Here is a 19,744-nt window from a genome sequence, read left to right as displayed (position 1 = left end):
ATGACCCTCCGTGCCACACAACTCCTTGAGCACCTTTACGCGTGGTCACTGGTCGTGGCTCCTGGGCGGGGTTTGGTCCGGCCAATGATGGCTTGTGAATTGGCTGTCCAGGTTTGCCACTCGTTTTTCTCATTTTGTGTATTCTTCTTCCCTATGACGTGTACATTGATTAATACACAATGCTAATTCAACCACTTTGATGTGAAGCCGTGTACGCGTGTGCTTCCTAGACCTTGCTAATTCAACCACTTATGTTAAACTGAAATATCAATAATGCTGGTTGGCTTTTTTGTACTTGTATGCCTACTAACCTTGCCTTTATATGATGATCCATTACCAGTCATAGAAAGGTTCTTTTGTAGCACTATGGTCACACCTAGGTTTCCCCAATGCAAAATCGTGCGCATTATCCATGAAGAACGATGTCTTATTCGCTGCCGGCGCAATCGCTGCACTTGCATGACGGTGGCCTACGCTGATGTCAATGAGGAGCATTTTTTGGCTTATTGTGTTGGGGAACGCAGCATGCAATTTCAAAAAAATTCCTACGATCACGCAAGATCTGAAGATGCATAGCAATGAGAGGGGGAGAGTGTGTCCATGTACCCTTGTAGAACGAAAGCGGAAGCGTTAGTTAACGAGGTTGATGTAGTCGAACGTCTTCACGATCCAACCGATCTAAGTACCGAACGTACGCACCTCCGAGTTCAGCACACGTTCAGCTCGATGATGTCCCTTGAACTCTTGATCCAGCAGAGGTTCGAGGGAGAGTTTCGTCAGCACGACGACATGATGACGGTGTTGGTGATGTGATTCACGCAGGGCTTCGTCTAAGCACTACGATGATACTATTGGAGGAGTAAACGGTGGAGGGGGCACCGCACATGGCTAAGACAATGTTATGCCTTTGGGGTGCCCCCTGCCCCGTATATAAAGGAGGGAGGAGGAGGACGACCAGCAGGGGCATGCCAAGGGAGGGGGTCCTACTAAGAGTCCTACTAGGACTCCACTCCTAGTAGGATTCGACCCCCCTTCTTTTTTTCCTTCTTACGAAGGTGGAAAGGGGGAAGGAAAGGGAGTAGGAGAAGGAAAGGGGGGTGGCGCCCCCTTTTCCTAGTCCAGTTTAGCTTCCTCCCTTGTGGGGGGAGCACCAGCCCCTTGTGTGCTGGTTAGCCTCCCTCACATGGCCCATATGGCCCATATCTTCCATTGGGGGGCTCCGGTAACTCCGGTTTGTACCCGATACACTCTGGAACCATTCTGATGTCTGAATACCACCTTCCAATATATCAATATTTACCTCTCGTCCATTTTGAGATTCCTCGTCATGTTTCTGATCTCATCTGGGACTCTGAACAAACTTTGGTCATCAAGAACACATAACCCATAATACAAATCGTCATCGAACGTTAAGCGTGCTGACCCTATGGGTTCGAGAACTATGTAGACATGACCAAGACACATCTCCGGTCAACAACCAATAGCGGAACATGGATGCTCATATTGGCTCCTACAAATTCTACGAAGATCTTTATCGGTCAAACCGCACAACAACATACGTTGTTCCCTTTGTCATCGGTATGTTACTTGTCCGAGATTCGATCGTTGGTATCATCATACCTAGTTCAATCTCGTTACCGGCAAGTCTCTTTACTCGCTCCATAATGCTTCATCCCGCAACTAACTCATTAGTCACATTGCTTGTAAGGCTTATAGTGATGAGCATTACCAAGAGGGCCTGGAGATACCTCTCCGATACACGGAGTGACAAATCCTATTCTTGATCTATGCCTACCCAACAAACACCTTCGGAGACACCTGTAGAGCATTTTTATAATCACCCAGTTACGTTGTGTCGTTTGATAGCACACAAGGTGTTCCTCCAGTATTCGAGAGTTGCATAATCTCATAGTCAGAGGAACATGTATAAGTCATGAAGAAAGCAATAGCAATAAAACTCATTAATCATTATGCTAAGCTAATGGATGGGTCTTGTCCATCACATCATTCTCTAATGATGTGATCCCGTTCACCAAATGACAACACACGTCTATGGTCAGGATCTTTGATTAACGAGCTAGCCAAGTAGAGGCATATTAGGGACACTTTGTTTTGTCTATGTATTCACACATGTACTAAGTTTATGGTTAATACAATTCTAGCATGAATAATAAACATTTATCATGATATAAGGAAATATAAATAACAACTTTATTATTGCCTCTCAGGCATATTTCCTTCGTATATATCCAAGCTTTAATTTTTTTAGAGAATACAATTGAGTTTGATATGTGTTTACAGGGCGTGGTTTACGCTGTGGTGAGCACTGGTGCGGCACCGATGGAGGATTTGGCCTGCAAGGAGAGGAAGAGGATAATGGAGTTGATCGAGAGCCAAGGAATGCCGCCCGGATCGCACCTGAATGAAGTTTGAAGTTGCAATGAAGGGACAGAAGGTCGTCCGCCCACGCTTGCACCCACCTACCCACAAACAATCTATATTGTTGATGTTGCTGAAAAATATTCAGTTCTTTGCAGCCGTTTTAGTAAATTTTCTTTAAATTGTGCATAACATATCAGTATAAGGGCTAGAACTAGGAGTTTAGTGACCACTTCCATGTACACTGCATCAGCAATTTTGGTGTGAATACTGTGTGATTTGAGCAATGTGCACTGATTAATATAGGAAGTACGAAGACTTAGCATTCAATAGTGGTAAGTAGTAACAAATTCAAGTGAAGTTAACTAGGACAGTCAGTTAGTTTCAATCTTTCAGAGAAATGCGAGTGTCAGGAGTTGGTACAAGGCTATCATGAATATAGGTTAGTCAGAATGTTGCCCAGTTATTGTTAGAGCACAGTTTGTAGGCATATTTTCTTTATTTTGCATGGCATTCGGGCTACCATGCTTTCTTAGAATTGCACATTTTCATCCCATAAATCAGTACCAGACTAATAGCCATGTGTAAGATTAACTTGACATATGTTTTATTACTGGTTCTGCTTAGGGCTATCATATATAGATCACATCCTCTTTCCATATGCAAAAATTATAGGGTTTTTAACATTTATCTATGCTTTCTTGAAAGGTATGCTCGGATCACTTCTATAGATCTGGATAGGAAAGTTTGATTCTTCGTTACTAGAGCCATACGACCAATAAAGCTGATTGGAAAGGCTCTTTCCAATCATAAGGTAAATATTCTATAGTTTATTTCTTAATTTAATATGGCCAGTACATGTTTATTTTCTGAAACTATATTGTCATTGCAGATTATCTGATGAAAATTGCCTTCTCTGTTGGGCGCAGATTCAGATATATTAATGTGGGAAAAAGGCTCTATTGGCTCGTGCATGACATCCAGCCCAATGGCATCATGCTCTGGTAAGCTCTTATCTATTTCAGTTCTTGCACTTGGTATTTTTCTTTCTGAACCTGAAAAAAGAGTTTGCCTTGATTCCTAATCATGCTTTAAAAGCTGATGTCCATCTCATTTATCTTCCTACTGGTGGTAATGCATGCAAGTATGATTTTATGATAATGCTAGATGTTGTGTGCCTTCTTTATTCATGGTTGAGTACTCTAAATTGGCATGTATTATAATGTATCACTGCTAGAGTACACAAGTGATGTGTTTTTTAATTATATTTTAGTTGACATGGATTTTATTTATCTCGTAAAATGTATAATCAAATTATGAATTTTAATGATTGATTGATTATCATGGTCAGAGGTAGGCATGGTTATGTGGCCACGGGGAGAATGGAGCAAGTAGCGTGTGAAGAGTTTAAGAAATGGGAACAAGCGACATGTTAGTTAATCAAGGCTCTGTAGGGCGGGAGAAGGGTGAGGAGACGATTATATTTTGTTTGGTCTTCTTGCAAAGAGAGGATGGTTATGAAGAAATGACAAGAAACGGAGAGAGAATGAGTTTTATTATCGTACGGATGGAGATGACATGCCATCTTGTCCAACACATTTCTGCATTGAGTCAATTATTCGATTGTTATGTTTTTCTATTCCATGGCAATGCACTATCATTCAACAAGAGAATGCAAATTTACCGGTTGTTCATCCACCTTTTCAATCTATTTAAATATTTGTCACTTGTGAGCAAGTTTGCATATGATGCCGGAAAGTGAACATACAGACACATAAATGGTGCATTTTCAATAGGAAGTAAACTTAACATCCAAATAAAAAATTTATTGCTCCGTCCATCGGTGAGAATGAAATGTAAGCATCCTTCTAAATAACATGTTAGCTATCTTGAGGCTGGAAATGCAAGCATCCTTCTAAATAAGCTATTAGCTATCTTCAGGATGGAAATGCAAGCATCCAATCTTGATATAATAATGAAACATAAGCAGTAGCATAGATTTTGGGAAATGCTTACCTTCAGCCGACGGATCGCACGCGAGGGATCTGCCGCCTTCTCTGTGTGACGCGTGTATGTGTCTCCCTTGTGTCTCTCTTCTGCAACATCATGTGCCGTGGTGGGTGCACGGCAGATGCCATGGGATGGCTAAAGAGAGGAGGAGGCTCGAGGGCACTGGTGGGCTCCAGAGGCGGGGTTGGCATGAGCGAGCACGGGACGCAAGACATACCCAGGTTCGGGGCTCTCCTGAGAGATAACACCCCTAGTCCTGCCGAGTGTAGTTTGATGTGTGGCAGTACAAGGTTGCTCCTAGAGCTGTACGGAGGAGGAAGGAAGGCTAGCCAAGGCTTAGGCTGCTCCTTCTCCCCGGGTGGTGGTTATTGTTTGGTGGCTAGTTCCTCTATGCTTTCCTCTCTACCTGCCCCCGTATGCGTGGGCTCCTGGGGGGTTTTAAAGGCCAACCCCCCAGGGATACAATGGTAATGTTACAAGTTGGTGGGTCCGGGTCGTCGGCGTCTGGGGACCCGGGCTGGGGCCCGCTGGGGGCCTGTGGTTCACCGGGTTCCCCTAGGTGCGGGCCCCGCGTGCCTAGGGGGACTGTGCGCCGTGTTGTCGATCGTCAGGGCGTGGCCGAGTCGAGTCGTGTACAATGGCGCTCCGTCAGGTCACCGCTTGCTGTCGTCAGTGGTGATGACGGGGGCAATGTAGCCACGCCGGCCCTGGTCAGCGGGTAGGTGAGGAGCACTATTACCACGCTCCGGCTGACCAGCGGCATGGGCGGGGCACTGTTGCCTTGGTCATCAGTGGCTGAAGACTCGTCCCATTGTACGGCCTGGATGGGATGGGAGCTGACCCATGGCTGGGTTGCGGAGCACGCCACGGGTGGAGCTGGCTTGTTGAGGAAGCCTTGGTTGCGCAGGGTTCGGCTGTCTTGTATTAGTTGTTGAGGCCGAGTCGAGGTGGCTAGCCGGGTCGGAGAGTTTGGCCGGGTTGCGGGGTTTGGCCGGGTCGAGCGACCCGGCCAAGCGCGTGCCGGCTTGAGGGGCAACGCCGGCCCCGTTGTTTTTGAAAAGGATCCGGGTTCCGTTGCCTGCCCGGGGTTCATCCCCCCGACAGTAGTCCCCGAAGCTGTGAAGGTCCGCCGTCTTCGGATGAGTGGGCCTTCGCAGTTTCCCCCTTAAGCAAGGAGGATTCTACGAGCGTCGGGTCCAGCAACACCCACTATGTGCCGGTTTTCTCCGGAAACCAGATCACAGCATCCCAGCAGTGGCGGGAACCAACGAGTCCATCGAATCTTGGGGCAATCCCTCGGGCTTCGCGCGGGCGCCACATGGTGCCCGGAAATAGGAGGGGCCTGACAGGCCACGCGCGTGATGGGACTCGGCGACGGGCTAGGGCCCACCGCCGCATGCCCTTGGCCCACGTGCGTGGATTTATTGCAGTGTCCGGGGGCCGGTTGCTCTTCCCCGAGCAGTTATTACGTGCGTATGTGCGCACTTATTGCGGGGTAATGGGAAAGGCGAGCGCAGACGATTCCACTCCCCCATGTTCAAACCGAGGGCTATAAATTGGGAGCAAGGGGGTCGGCGTACATTATTCTTAGTCGCGCCCTCCTGCCCCTTCGCTCTTGCTCTGCTTCTTGCGACCGCCGCACTGCGACGCCCGTTGCTTCGAGCAGAACCTCGTCATCGTCCATCTTCTTTCTTCATCTCTTGCCTTCATCTATAGCGCTGTCGTCGGGCTCTTGGATGGGCTCGAACGTCACCGTCGAGGACATCGCCCATCTTCGCGCGTCCTGGGACTTGCCACGGGAGTCGGATGTCATCGTCCGCCTGCCACACGGCGCGCAGAGGCCACAGCCCCAGGGGATGGAGCGCGTGGTCTTCCTCACGCATTTCGAGCATGGATTTAGGTTGCCGGCGAGCACCTTTTTCTGTACGTTCCTGGAGTCCTTCGGGCTCCAGCCTCGCCATCTCGGCGCCGGCGCCGTCGTCCAGCTTTCGGGCTTCGTCATCCTCTGCGAGGGGTATCTGGGGGTTGAGCCTATGATCGACCTCTGGGCGCGCTTCTTCTCCTTGAAGCAGCAGGGACCGATGGTCAGAGAGTTCGCCGACTGTGGCGCCGCCATCATCTTGAAGCGGTCGGGAGCGAACTACCCCAAGATTCCACTGGAGGATTCTGCCAAGAAATGGTAGAACTCCTTCTTCTACGTCCACAACTTGGGTGCGGACTGCATCAATCCTTCGGCCTTCGCCATCGCGCCACCGCAGGCAAAGATGAACTGGGACTACTACCCCAGGCGCCCGTCGGAGAAGATTCTCAATCTCTGCGAGCGGGTGGCAGTGACGAGGACGCGAGAGGGGCTCACCAGCAACGACCTCATCGCCGCGTTCATTATGCGTCGGGTTCTCCCACTGCAGAGGCGCTCCTGCCTCATCGGCGAGATGGCCGGTCTTCAAGACCCCAATTGCATGGGGACAGCGCGCCTGTCGGCGGAGCAGATCGCACGTGGAGTGAACGATATCTCCAAGGCCAACATTGGGGAGGACTGGCGGTTCGGCAAGGTGCCGTACAGCGAGTCAAATCCGGCGCCACTGGTGAGTGTTTGGTCTCCTTACTTTGCTGTTGCGCATCTCATTGTTCCCCCTGATGCGACACGGGAGGTGCTTCTGAATGCTATCCGACATCCTTACGCCCGGGCTCCTTCGCAGGTGGTGCAGGCGGCGGCGGAGGAGCCCACGCCCACGGCGAGGAGGAGGAGGCTGAGGTCGACGCCGGCGCTGGGCGTCGTGCGGGTAAGTCTCGTCTTTTCCTTTGCGTTTCTCGAGTTGTTGATCGCGACACAATGCGGGCGATGCTGACTCCAGTTGTTTGGTGTAGTGGCGCTGGGCGGGGGAGGCGGCGACGTGGGCGGAGCTGGGACATCACGAGCGCCACCCGCACGGGAAGGACAGCGTCGCGCCACAGCCCCGGGCCCCGAAGCGCGCACCGGACCCGGCCGGGAGCGGGAGGCCGGCCAAGAGGAAGTGTGGCGCCGGGCATGGGAGGCCGGCCCCCATCCCGGTCCTGACAAGGTAAGTTTCTTCTCCTATATGCGTCCAAACGGTCGAGCTGGCTTTGCTTTTGCTCATTCTGTCTTCTTCAGGTCGCCGATCACGCTGGCGAGGGGGGCGGCGGATGCCGCAGCCGCCGAGGAGGCCGCGTTCCGCAGGAGCCGGTCCGACCCCATCGACCAGGTCGGGGAGGAGGAGCGGGCCGACCCGGACCTCGGCCTGGACCGACCGACGCCGAGGGCCTGGCATGGCGAGACAGGAACAGGGCCGAGGCGGAGTTGGAGGCGGCATTGGTCCATGCTTGGACCGACACTGCGGTAGCATGGGCACGAGCCGGCGAGGAGCCGGCATGGCGCGAGATGCCGGAGGGCTCGATGGTGGCGGCGACGGTCTTTGAGCCATCGTCGGTAAGAGAGTGCGGCCGTGGAGGCCGGGCTGAGGTGGTGATCCTCGACCGGGAGATCGTGGAGGTGGGAGAGGACACCCCATCGCGGGTCGACGTTGTCGAGCGGGCGGGGGCCGACGGAGGCGGTGGTGGCGCCGTCTTGGAGGAGGCGCCGCGGGCGGCGGCGCGAGGAACACCGCAAGTGTTGGAGCAGGCGCCACGGGCGGCGGCGCGAGGGATGTCGCCGGCATCGGAGGAGGCGCCGCGGGTGGAGGTGCCGCAGGCCACCCCGGTAGCTGGGCCGGTGGTGGTGCAGCAGGCTGTCCCGGCGTCTGGACCGGTGGCAGTGATGCAGGGCGTCCCGACGTCTGGACCGGTGGCGGTGACGCAGGGCGTCCCGGCATTCGGGTCGTTGACGGCGCCGGAGAGGGCGTCACAGGATGTGTTGGCTGCGTCAGGAGCGGCCAGTGGGGAGCATGCTCTGGTTCCCCGGCAGGGAGGGCGTCGGGCCGCCATGTCGCAGCCGATGCGGAGCGGGGGCGTCGTGGTCTTCGGACCTCAGACCCAGGAGGAGGCGGCGATGGACGCCATCAGCCGTCGTCTGCGTGGCCGGACGGACCGGCTCGAGGCCTTCGCCCAGGCCGAGGTGGAGCGGACACGGGACCTGGAGCGTCTCGTGCTGGTAAGCTTCTTTTGCAACTTCTTCTTTGTGGGTGCGCGCCAGCGCATCCACTGTGTGTAGCCCCCGAGGTTCGGGCCAACTATGTAGTAGTTGGGTCGAATCTTTAGGATGTCGTCCTTATTTTGATTACTGCTTTCTGCAGCAACACGACACCTACCGGGTCGGTGCCTGCAACCGCCTCCTGGGCAAATACCGGGAGCTCAAGGAGCAGCTCACCGCCAAGGAGGAGGAGCTCCGCGTTGCCGCAGGTATCTTCATGCTCTTTTCTAGTGGGGGGGGGCGCTAGTGCACCCACTGGGTGTAGCCCCCGAGATTCGGGTCAACTGTGTAACAGTTGGGCCAAATCTTAAGTATTGCCCTTTTCTTTCCTGAATCTTCCTTTTTGCAGCCGAGGTGTTATCCCGGCAGACCATGCTGCTCTGGGCTGGTCATCACTATGGCCGGCTTGTTGCCGACACCAGCCGCCTTGGCGCCGAGGTGGCGCAGGCGAGGGCGGAGGCGGCAGCGGTCCGGCGGTCGCTTGACGAGGCCAACCAGCCGCGGGAGCAGCTGGTGGGTCATAAGAGCCGCCTCGAGGCCGAGGTGGAGCTCCTTAAGGCGGAGGCCACCAAGGTGGTGGAGGCGCAGCAGGCCCTAGTCGAGGCAGACCAGCAGCGCGGCAGGCTGGCCGACGACAAGGGCCGGCTCTAGGCCGAGGTGGAGCGCCTGAGGGAGCACGCTGCCACGGCAGAGAGACCCGTCAAGATGAGGCCCGTCGTCGCGAGGCGGCTGAGAAGGCAATCGATGACAAGGACGTTGAGTTGAAGGCGGCCCTTGCCAAGGTGACCGACCTGGAGAAGGCACTCCAGGAGCGAGACCGCACCATTGATCGGGAGCAGCGTGGTACGTTGCTCGAAGCGCAGCACCTAGAAGTGTCCTTCTCCAGTAAGTGCTTTTCTTGTGTTTTGCCGGGTTGGGATCCGCCTTTTTGTCTTTGTTGTCCTTTTTCCTGACATGCTTCGCTTTCTGGCAGGGGCCTTCCTGGAGACGCATCGGCTGGTGGAGGAAGTCGTCTGCTTTCAGCGCCACCCGACGGGAGTCGTCGGATCCGGGACGGACCCGCAGGTGGCGTGGACCTTCCCAGAAATCATGACCGCCACCGAGGCCCGCCTGCGGGTCCTGGGGGAGCAAATGGGGCGGCTATCCCTGTTGGAAATATGCCCTAGAGGCAATAATAAATTGATTATTATTATATTTCCTTGTTCATGATAATCGTTTATTATCCATGCTAGAATTGTATTGATAGGAAACTCAGATACATGTGTGGATACATAGACAACACCATGTCCCTAGTAAGCCTCTAGTTGACTAGCTCGTTAATCAATAGATGGTTACGGTTTCCTGACCATGGACATTGGATGTCGTTGATAACGGGATCACATCATTAGGAGAATGATGTGATGGACAAGACCCAATCCTAAGCCTAGCACAAGATCATGTAGTTCGTATGCTAAAGCTTTTCTAATGTCAAGTATCATTTCCTTAGACCATGAGATTGTGCAACTCCCGGATACCGTAGGAGTGCTTTTGGTGTGCCAAACGTCACAACGTAACTGGGTGGCTATAAAGGTACACTACGGGTATCTCTGAAAGTGTCTGTTGGGTTGGCACGAATCGAGATTGGGATTTTGTCACTCCGTGTAAACGGAGAGGTATCTCTGGGCCCACTCGGTAGGACATCATCATAATGTGCACAATGTGACCAAGGGGTTGATCACGGGATGATGTGTTACGGAACGAGTAAAGAGACTTGCCGGTAACGAGATTGAACAAGGTATCGGTATACCGACGATCGAATCTTGGGCAAGTACCATACCGCTAGACAAAGGGAATTGTATACGGGATTGATTGAGTCCTTGACATCGTGGTTCATCCGATGAGATCATCGTGGAACATGTGGGAGCCAACATGGGTATCCAGATCCCGCTGTTGGTTATTGACCGGAGAACATCTCGGTCATGACTACATGTCTCCCGAACCCGTAGGGTCTACACACTTAAGGTTCGATGACGCTAGGGTTATAAAGGAAGTTTGTATGTGGTTACCGAATGTTGTTCGGAGTCCCGGATGAGATCCCGGACGTCACGAGGAGTTCCGGAATGGTCCGGAGGTAAAGATTTATATATAGGAAGTCCTGTTTCGGCCATCGGGACAAGTTTCGGGGTCATCGGTATTGTACCGGGACCACCGGAAGGGTCCCGGGGGCCCACCGGGTGGGGCCACCTGCCCCGTGTTGGAAATATGCCCTAGAGGCAATAATAAATTGATTATTATTATATTTCCTTGTTCATGATAATCGTTTATTATCCATGCTAGAATTGTATTGATAGGAAACTCAGATACATGTGTGGATACATAGACAACACCATGTCCCTAGTAAGCCTCTAGTTGACTAGCTCGTTGATCAATAGATGGTTACGGTTTCCTGACCATGGACATTGGATGTCGTTGATAACAGGATCACATCATTAGGAGAATGATGTGATGGACAAGACCCAATCCTAAGCCTAGCACAAGATCATGTAGTTCGTATGCTAAAGCTTTTCTAATGTCAAGTATCATTTCCTTAGACCATGAGATTGTGCAACTCCCGGATACCGTAGGAGTGCTTTGGGTGTGCCAAACGTCACAACGTAACTGGGTGGCTATAAAGGTACACTACGGGTATCTCTGAAAGTGTCTGTTGGGTTGGCACGAATCGAGATTGGGATTTTGTCACTCCGTGTAAACGGAGAGGTATCTCTGGGCCCACTCGGTAGGACATCATCATAATGTGCACAATGTGACCAAGGGGTTGATCACGGGATGATGTGTTACGGAACGAGTAAAGAGACTTGCCGGTAACGAGATTGAACAAGGTATCGGTATACCGACGTGATCTTGACGTGAGCACATGCCTTGACGTGATCTTGAAGGTGTTCAAGATGGATCAGTCAAAGAAGGAGTTCTTGCCTGAGTTGTAAGGTATGAAGTTAAGACTTAAAGCTCGACCATGGCAGAATAGAGAGAAAGGAACGAAGGTCGTCCCCTATGCTTAAGACATAGGCTCTACAGTATGCTATGCTGTGTACCGCACCTGAAGTGTGCTTTACCATGAGTCAGTCAAGGGGTACAAGAGTGATCCAAGAATGGATCACAGGACAGCGGTCAAAGTTATCCTTAGTAACTAGTGGACTAAGGAATTTTCTCAATTATGGAGGTGGTAAAAGAGTTCGTCGTAAAGGGTTACGTCGATGCAAGCTTAACACCTATCCGGATAGCTCTGAGTAGAGATACCGGATACGTATAATGGAGCAACAATTTAGAATAGCTCCAAGTAGAACAGTTATTTGGAATAGCTCCAAATAGAACATGGTAGCTGCATCTAGGAGATGACATAGAAATTTGTAAAGCACACACGGATCTGAAAGGTTCAGACCCGTTGACTATAACCTCTCTCACAAGCATAACATGATCAAACCCAGAACTCATCGAGTGTTAATCACATGGTAAATGTGAACTAGATTATTGACTCTAGTAAACTCTTTGGGTGTTAGTCACATGGGGATGTGACCTTGAGTGTTAATCACATATCGATGTGAACTAGATTATTGACTCTAGTGCAAGTGGGAGACTGTTGGAAATATGCCCTAGAGGCAATAATAAATTGATTATTATTATATTTCCTTGTTCATGATAATCGTTTATTATCCATGCTAGAATTGTATTGATAGGAAACTCAGATACATGTGTGGATACATAGACAACACCATGTCCCTAGTAAGCCTCTAGTTGACTAGCTCGTTAATCAATAGATGGTTACGGTTTCCTGACCATGGACATAGGATGTCGTTGATAACGGGATCACATCATTAGGAGAATGATGTGATGGACAAGACCCAATCCTAAGCCTAGCACAAGATCATGTAGTTCGTATGCTAAAGCTTTTCTAATGTCAAGTATCATTTCCTTAGACCATGAGATTGTGCAACTCCCGGATACCGTAGGAGTGCTTTGGGTGTGCCAAACGTCACAACGTAACTGGGTGGCTATAAAGGTACACTACGGGTATCTCTGAAAGTGTCTGTTGGGTTGGCACGAATCGAGATTGGGATTTTGTCACTCCGTGTAAACGGAGAGGTATCTCTGGGCCCACTCGGTAGGACATCATCATAATGTGCACAATGTGACCAAGGGGTTGATCACGGGATGATGTGTTACGGAACGAGTAAAGAGACTTGCCGGTAACGAGATTGAACAAGGTATCGGTATACTGACGATCGAATCTCGGGCAAGTAAAATACCGCTAGACAAAGGGAATTGTATATGGGATCGTTTGAGTCCTTGACATCGTGGTTCATCCGATGAGATCATCATGGAACATGTGGGAGCCAACATGGGTATCCAGATCCCGCTGTTGGTTATTGACCAGAGAACGTCTCGGTCATGTCTGCATGTCTCCCGAACCCGTAGGGTCTACACACTTAAGGTTCGATGACGCTAGGGTTATAAAGGAAGCTTGTATGTGGTTACCGAATGTTGTTCGGAGTCCCGGATGAGATCCCGGACGTCACGAGGAGTTCCGGAATGGTCCGGAGGTAAAGATTTATATATAGGAAGTCCTGTTTCGGCCATCGGGACAAGTTTCGGGGTCATCGGTATTGTACCGGGACCACCGGAAGGGTCCCGGGGGCCCACCGGGTGGGGCCACCTGCCCCGGGGGGGCACATGGGCTGTAGGGGGTGCGCCTTGGCCTACATGGGCCAAGGGCACCAGCCCCTAGAGGCCCATGCGCCAAGATATAGGAAAAAGGGGAGAGTCCTAAAGGGGGAAGGCACCTCCGAGGTGCCTTGGGGAGGATGGACTCCTCCCCCCCTCTTAGCCGCACCCCTTCCTTGGAGGAAGGGGCAAGGCTGCGCCTTCCCCCTCTCCCCTGCCCCTATATATAGTGGAGGGGAGGGAGGGCATCCATACCTGAGCCCTTGGCGCCTCCCTCCCTCCCGTGACACCTCCTCCTCTTCCGTAGGTGCTTGGCGAAGCCCTGCAGGATTGCCACGCTCCTCCATCACCACCACGCCGTTGTGCTGCTGCTGGATGGAGTCTTCCTCAACCTCTCCCTCTCTCCTTGCTGGATCAAGGCGTGGGAGACATCGTCGAGCTGTACGTGTGTTGAACGCGGAGGTGTTGTCCGTTCGGCACTAGGATCATCGGTGATCTGAATCACGACGAATACGACTCCATCAACCCCGTTCACTTGAATGCTTCCGCTTAGCGATCTACAAGGGTATGTAGATGCACTCCCCTTTCTACTCGTTGCTGGTCTCTCCATAGATAGATCTTGGTGTTACGTAGGAAAATTTTGAATTTCTGCTACGTTCCCCAACAGTGGTATCAGAGCCAGGTTTATTGCGTAGATTCTTTGCACGAGTAGAACACAAAGTAGTTGTGGGCGTCGATATTGTTCAATATGCTTGCCGTTACTAGTCTTATCTTGATTCGGCGGCATCGTGGGATGAAGCGGCCCGGACCAACCTTACACGTACGCTTACGTGAGACCGGTTCCACCGACAAACATGCACTAGTTGCATAAGGTGGCTGGCGGGTGTCTGTCTCTCCCACTTTAGTCGGATCGGATTCGATGAAAAGGGTCCTTATGAAGGGTAAATAGCAATTGGCATATCACATTGTGGTTCATGCGTAGGTAAGAAAGTTCTTGCTAGAAACCCATAGCAGCCACGTAAAACATGCAAACAACAATTAGAGGACGTCTAACTTGTTTTTGCAGGGTATGCTATGTGATGTGATATGGCCAAAAAGGGATGTGATGAATGATATATGTGATGTATGAGATTGATCATGTTCTTGTAATAGGAATCACGACTTGCATGTCGATGAGTATGACAACCGGCAGGAGCCATAGGAGTTGTCTTTATTTATTTGTGACCTGCGTGTCAACTTAAACGTCATGTAATTACTTTACTTTATTGCTAACCATTAGCCATAGTAGTAGAAGTAATAGTTGGCGAGGCAACTTCATGAAGACACGATGATGGAGATCATGATGATGGAGATCATGGTGTCATGCCGGTGACGATGATGATCATGGAGCCCCGAAGATGGAGATCAAAAGGAGCAAAGTGATGATGGCCATATCATGTCACTATTTGATTGCATGTGATGTTTATCATGTTTATACATCTTATTTGCTTAGAACGACGGTAGTAAATAAGATGATCCCTTACAACAATTTCAAGAAGTGTTCTCCCCTAACTGTGCACCGTTGCGACAGTTCGCTGTTTCAAAACATCACGTGATGATCGGGTGTTTTATTCAGACGTTCAAATACAATGGGTGTTGACGAGCCTAGCATGTACACACATGGCCTCGGAACACACGCGAAACACTTAGGGTTAACTTGACGAGCCTAGCATGTACAGACATGGCCTCGGAACACGGAGACCAAAAGGTCGAACATGAGTCGTATAGAAGATACGATCAACATGAAGATGTTCACCGATGATAACTAGTCCGTCTCACGTGATGATCGGACACGGCCTAGTTTGACTCGGATCATGTAATCACTTAGATGACTAGAGGGATGTCTATCTGAGTGGGAGTTCATAAGATGAACTTAATTATCCTGAACATAGTCAAAAGGTTTTTGCAAATTATGTCGTAGCTCACGCTATAGTTCTACTGTTTAGATATGTTCCTAGAGAAAAATTAGTTGAAAGTTGATAGTAGCAATTATGCGGACTAGGTCCGTAAACTGAGGATTGTCCTCATTGCTTCATAGAAGGCTTATGTCCTTAATGCACCGCTCAGTGTGCTGATCCTCGAACGTTGTCTGTGGTTGTTGCGAACATCTGACATACACGTTTTGATAACTACATGATAGTTCAGTTAAACGGTTTAGAGTTGAGGCACCAAAAACGTTTTTGAAACATCGCAAAACATATGAGATGTTTTGAGGGCTGAAATTGGGATTTCAGGCTCGTGCCCATGTCAAGAGGTATAAGACCTTCGATGACTTTCTTAACCTGCAAACTAAGGAGAAAAGCTCAATTGTTGAGCTTGTGCTCAGATTGTCTGAGTACAACAATCATTTGAATCGAGTGGGAGTTGATCTTCCAGATAAGACAGTGATGGTTCTCCAAAGTCATTGCCACCAAGCTGTTAGAGCTTTGTGATGAACTATAACATATCAGGGATAGATATGATGATCCTTGAGGTATTCGCGATGTTTCACACCACGAAAGTAGAAATCAAGAAGGAGCATCAATTGTTGATGGTTGGTGAAACCACTAGTTTCAAGAAGGGCAAGGGCAAGAAGGGATACTTCATGAAACGGCAAATCAGTTGCTGCTCTAGTGAAGAAACCCAAGGTAAAACCCAAACCCGAGACTAAGTGCTTCTGTAATAAGGGGAACAACCACTAGAGCAGAATTACCCTAGATACTTGGTAGATAAGAAGGCTGGCAAGGTCGATAGAAGTATATTGGATATACATTGTGTTAATGTGTACTTTGCTAGTACTCCTAGTAGCACCAGGGTATTAGATACCGGTTCGGTTGCTAAGTGTTAGTAACTCGAAACAAAAGACTACGGAATAAACGGAGACTAGCTAAAGGTGAGCTGACGATATGTGTTGGAAGTTTTTCCAAGCTTGATATGATCAAGCATCGCACGCTCCCTCTACCAAAGAGATTGGTGTTAAACCTAAAAATTGTTATTTGGTGTTTGCGTTGAGCATAGACATGATTGGATTACGTCTATCGCAATACGGTTATTCATTTAAGGAGAATAATGGTTACTCTGTTTATTTGAATAATACCTTCAATGGTCTTACACCTAAAATGAATGGTTTATTAAATCTCGATCGTAGTGATACACATGTTCATGCCAAAAGATAGTAATGATAGTACCACCTACTTGTGGCACTGCCACGTAAGTCATATCGGTATAAAACGCATGAAGAAGCTCCATGTTGATGGATCTTTGGACTCACTCGTTTTTGAAAAGTTTGAGACATGCGAACCATGTCTATTGGTGTATATGCATGAAGAAACTCCATGCAAATGGATCGTTCGGACTCACTTGATTTTGAATCACTTGAGATATGCAAATCATACCACATGGGCAAGATGACTGAAAAGCCTCGGTTTCAGTAAGATGGAACAAGATAGCAACTTGTTGGAAGTAACACATTTTGATGTGTGTAGTCCAGTGAGTGCTGAGGCATGCAGTGAATATCATTATGTTCTTACTTCACAGATGATTCGAGTAGATGTTGAATATATTTACTTGATGAAACACAAGTCTGAATTATTGAATGGTTCAAGTAATTTCAGAGTAAAGTTGAAGATCATCGTGACAAGAGGATAAAATGTCTATGATAAGATCATAGAGATGAGTATCTGAGTTACGAGTTTTGGCACACAATTAAGACATTGTGGAAATTGTTTCGCAATTAATACCGCCTGGAACACCATAGTGTGATGGTGTGTCCGAACATCATAACTGCACCCTATTGGATATGATGCATACCATGATGTCTCTTATCGAATTACCACTATCGTTCATGGGTTAGGCATTAGAGACAACCACATTCACTTTAAATAGGGCACCACGTAATTCCGTTGAGATGACACCGTATGAATTATGGTTTAGAGAAACCTAAGTTGTCGTTTCTTAAAAGTTTGGGGCTACGACGCTTATGTGAAAAAGTTTCAGGATGATAAGCTAGAACCCAAAGCGGATAAATGCATCTTCATAGGACACCCAAAACAGTTGGGTATACCTCCTGTCTCAGATCCAAAAGCAATAAAGGATTGTTTCTTGAATCGGGTCCTTTCTCGAGGAAAGGTTTCTCTCGAAAGAATTGAGTGGGAGGATGGTGGAGACTTGATGAGGTTATTGAACCATCACTTCAACCAGTGTGTAGCAGGGCACAGGAAGTTGTTCCCGTGGCACCTACACCAATTGAAATGGAAGCTTATGATAGTGATCATGAAACTTCAGATCAAGTCACTCCCAAACCTCGTAGGATGACAAGGATGCGTACTACTTGAGAGTGGTATGTAATCCTGTCTTGGAAGTCATGTTGCTAGACAACAATGAGCCTACGAGCTATGGAGAAGCGATGGTGGGCCCAGATTCCGATAAATGGCTTGAGGCCATAAAATCCGAGAGAGGATCCATGTATGAAAACAAAGTGAAGACTTTGGCAGAACGGCTCGATGGTCGTAAGGCAAATGAGTACGGATGGATTTTAAAAGGAAGACAGACAATGATGGTAAGAATTACCATTAAGAAAGCTCGACTTGTCGTTAAGATGTTTTCCGACAAGTTCAAGGAGTTGACTACGATGAGATTTTCTCACTCGTAGCGATGCTAAGAGTCTGTTGGAATTATATTAGCGATTACTGCATTATTTATGAAATCTTGCAGATAGGATGTCAAAACATTGTTTCCTCGATGATTTTCTTGAGGAAAGGTTGTATGTGATAAAACCGGAAGGTTTTGTCAATCCCGAAAGATGCTAATAAGTATGCAAAGCTCCAGCAATCCTTCTAAGGACTGGAGTAAGCATCTCGGAGTTGGAATGTACGCTTTGATGAGATGATCAAAGATTTTGGATTTATACAAAGTTTATGAGAAACTTGTATTTCCAAAGAAGTGAGTGGGAGCACTATAGAATTTCTGATGAGTATATGTTGTTGACATATTAATGATCAGAAATGACGTAGAATTTCTGGAAAGCATATAGGGTTATTTGGAAAGTGTTTTCAATGGAAAACCTGGATTAAGCTACTTGAACATTGAGCATCAAGATCTATAAGGATAGATCAAAATGCTTAATAGTACTTTCAAATGAGCACATGCCTTGACGTGATCTTGAAGGTGTTCAAGATGGATCAGTCAAAGAAGGAGTTCTTGCCTGAGTTGTAAGGTATGAAGTTAAGACTTAAAGCTCGACCATGGCAGAATAGGGAGAAAGGACAAAGGTCGTCCCCTATGCTTAAGACATAGGCTCTACAGTATGCTATGCTGTGTACCGCACCTGAAGTGTGCTTTACCATGAGTCAGTCAAGGGGTACAAGAGTGATCCAAGAATGGATCACAGGACAGCGGTCAAAGTTATCCTTAGTAACTAGTGGACTAAGGAATTTTCTCAATTATGGAGGTGGTAAAGGGGTTCGTCGTAAAGGGTTACGTCGATGCAAGCTTAACATCTATCCGGATAGCTCTGAGTAGAGATACCGGATACGTATAATGGAGCAACAATTTAGAATAGCTCCAAGTAGAACAGTTATTTGGAATAGCTCCAAATAGAATGTGGTAGCTGCATCTAGGAGATGACATAGAGATTTGTAAAGCACACACGGATCTGAAAGGTTCAGACCCGTTGACTATAACCTCTCTCACAAGCATAACATGATCAAACCCAGAACTCATCGAGTGTTAATCACATGGTAAATGTGAACTAGATTATTGACTCTAGTAAACTCTTTGGGTGTTAGTCACATGGGGATGTGACCTTGAGTGTTAATCACATATCGATGTGAACTAGATTATTGACTCTAGTGCAAGTGGGAGACTGTTGGAAATATGCCCTAGAAGCAATAATAAATTGATTATTATTATATTTCCTTGTTCATGATAATCATTTATTATCCATGCTAGAATTGTATTGATAGGAAACTCAGATACATGTGTGGATACATAGACAACACCATGTCCCTAGTAAGCCTCTAGTTGACTAGCTCGTTAATCAATAGATGGTTACGGTTTCCTGACCATGGACATTGGATGTCGTTGATAACGGGATCACATCATTAGGAGAATGATGTGATGGACAAGACCCAATCCTAAGCCTAGCACAAGATCATGTAGTTCGTATGCTAAAGCTTTTCTAATGTCAAGTATCATTTCCTTAGACCATGAGATTGTGCAACTCCCGGATACCGTAGGAGTGCTTTGGGTGTGCCAAACGTCACAACGTAACTGGGTGGCTATAAAGGTACACTACAGGTATCTCTGAAAGTGTCTGTTGGGTTGGCACGAATCGAGATTGGGATTTTGTCACTCCGTGTAAACGGAGAGGTATCTCTGGGCCCACTCGGTAGGACATCATCATAATATGCACAATGTGACCAAGGGGTTGATCACGGGATGATGTGTTACGGAACGAGTAAAGAGACTTGCCGGTAACGAGATTGAACAAGG

At 48.5% G+C, this 19,744-nt stretch overlaps 1 long non-coding RNA gene across 3 annotated transcripts in view; it reads left to right on the top strand.

Moving 5' to 3' along the window:
* Positions 1-4,077, top strand: part of LOC119308802 — a 4,937-nt gene extending 860 nt beyond the window's left edge. The window contains exons 1-5 of one of the 3 annotated variants that reach the window (XR_005150313.1): positions 1-111; positions 2,302-2,455; positions 3,088-3,193; positions 3,309-3,383; positions 3,731-4,077. This is a non-coding gene — a long non-coding RNA (uncharacterized LOC119308802). Of the gene's footprint in view, positions 112-2,301; positions 3,194-3,308; positions 3,384-3,730 lie in introns of all 3 variants that reach the window. The other 2 variants (XR_005150312.1, XR_005150314.1) reach the window with 2 other exon arrangements.
* The last annotated feature ends 15,667 nt before the right edge of the window (positions 4,078-19,744 follow it).

Source organism: Triticum dicoccoides, chromosome 5B, assembly GCF_002162155.2.
Source record: "Triticum dicoccoides isolate Atlit2015 ecotype Zavitan chromosome 5B, WEW_v2.0, whole genome shotgun sequence".
Taxonomy (NCBI): Eukaryota; Viridiplantae; Streptophyta; class Magnoliopsida; order Poales; family Poaceae; genus Triticum; species Triticum dicoccoides.
This window is presented reverse-complemented; position numbering and strand designations above follow the sequence as displayed.